Source organism: Pundamilia nyererei, unplaced genomic scaffold (assembly GCF_000239375.1).
Source record: "Pundamilia nyererei isolate P.nyererei 1_Seehausen unplaced genomic scaffold, PunNye1.0 scaffold00017, whole genome shotgun sequence".
NCBI classification, from domain to species: domain Eukaryota; kingdom Metazoa; phylum Chordata; class Actinopteri; order Cichliformes; family Cichlidae; genus Pundamilia; species Pundamilia nyererei.
In genome coordinates this window covers 412,690-414,822 of record NW_005187418.1, presented here as the reverse complement: position 1 = coordinate 414,822, position 2,133 = coordinate 412,690, and positions in this window count along the sequence as shown.

Sequence of the window (2,133 nt, the reverse complement as noted above, 5' to 3'; positions counted from 1 at the left end):
GTCCAAGGGACGCTCAGGGAGTTTGTGTGTTCGCTCAGACACATGAAAAATTAGAGGGAACATTGTTTTAAATGTATAAAACTGTGTCGTCTACAAAGAAAAGAAAGAAATGTGCCAAGAACAGGGCCCCGCCGAACTCCATCAACAATCACTTTTCTTAAAGGATCCTAAAATCAAGCTAATATTGAAACAAAGAGGAAGGATTGTCTGAGTCATTGTGATTCTTTTTTCATTAATTTTTGCATTTAGATTTGTTTTTTCTTTAAAGCCACAAAAAGATATGAATCAAGGAGTTTGAGACCAGAACAGGGTCTAGAGAACGTGGCCAGTACTTCTTCCACATTAGTGTCTTCAAATCTAGAGTTGAAGTAAAATCCTTCTCCTCACATGCAACATCTGATCCCATCACATGTTAAAAATCGTATAGCCCTTTTATCCCAGCAGAGCACTTCCCTCTCAGAGTGCAGGATTACTTGTGGCTCCAGGTGTTTTTAAAAGTAGAACAGGAGGCAGAGCTTTCAGCTTTCAGGCTCCACTTCTTTGGAACCAGCTCCCAGTTTGGGTTCAGTCAGACACCCTCTTTACTTTTAAGATTAGGGTTTAAACTTTCCTTTTTGATAAAACTTCTAGGGCTGGACCATTTGACCCTGAACCATCCTTTAGCTTAGGCTGCTGTGGGATTTCCCATGATGTACTTCTGAATCTGTTTCTTCTCAATTTGCCTCTTTTCACTCCAGATATACATGTATATACCCTGACTCCACGTATTAACATTTGTCTTCTCTCTCTTGTAGTTTGTTATTTGTCCTGTTTACTTGCTCTCATTTTTTCTTTTGTCTTTTTCTTATTGTTTATTTAATTTTCACTTAAACTTACATGCAATGTTTTGCAGGCTTTGTTTAAAGCTGAAGGTCAAATGAGTGAAGAATTTCTCTAACAGTGCTTTGTGATGGATGGTTCCAGTTCAATTATTTAAAAGAAAACCGAGCTGCTGTTTGGGATGTCTCCACATGTTCAGTGTGTCTCTAGCATGTAGATAGGAGCTGCTGATGTTGGCTTAGTCCCCTGTTTAATGGAGAGTATACTCCCACTGCAGGGTGTTACAGTGATACACACAGACAATGTAAAATATTTCTGTGGGTTGGAGGATTGGAGGGTTTCACCTTAAGCAGATGGAGAGATTGCATAACAAAGATGGAGTGGGACTGTGGGGCTTTCAGGAAGCTTCCAGCTTCATCTATAATCTGTTTGAACATATTGTAAGCTGTGTGATCTCATCCTGCATCCTACTGACTCAAATCACTAATTTAATCAGCATTAGGATTTCTAAAGACATTTCTGGAAAACTTCATTACAAATACTATAAAATACATAAAGATAATGTTTATATGGCAAACTGCATTTATCACAGAGCATCTTTCTTCCATAATCTATCATTTCCAAAGTGATTCTGGAAGAAATCCTCAGATCCTACTGATGCTTGGAGCTCAGCATCAACCATTTATTTGCAGATGAAATGTGTTTAAACAAAACTGTGAGGCTGTTAGATAAACGCTGCTCTAAAAATAACTTCAACTAAGAAACTATTCAAATAATACATTTAAGTTGAAACTAGTTTTTAAAAATCCTAGTATTAATTTACAAGATAAGAAAATTAAGTAATTTACTCTAATGATACAAATGCCTTTATCATTTTAAGTCATTTAGTGAGGTGCAAGCAAAAATCCTGCATCGGGACTGCAACAATTTTCCTAATTTGATCAATTTGCTGATATTCTGTCCTATTAACTGCTATTTTTCTCCAGCTATATAAGGGACACTTTTCTTATTTAACCTAATCCAAAATCCCAAACAGCATTCATCGTTGCACACTGTTTGGCTCTGGTGGAAAAGGGAAAGCAGCTGGTTTTCACTCATTACTTGATCAGGTTTAAGCAACGAAAGTTTAGGAGGTGCAGGAGGAGACTGTGGCCTGGGTTTAAATCATGGACGTAGCCACAGTAACGTGACCCATCGCCAGCTTTAGTAGCATCACAAGGTTTTGGGAACCAGGTGTTACTATCCGGTTGTTCAGTGATGACGCGACGAATCCTACTTCCGGGTCTAAAGTAGTCTGCGTTTAATATGGCTTTT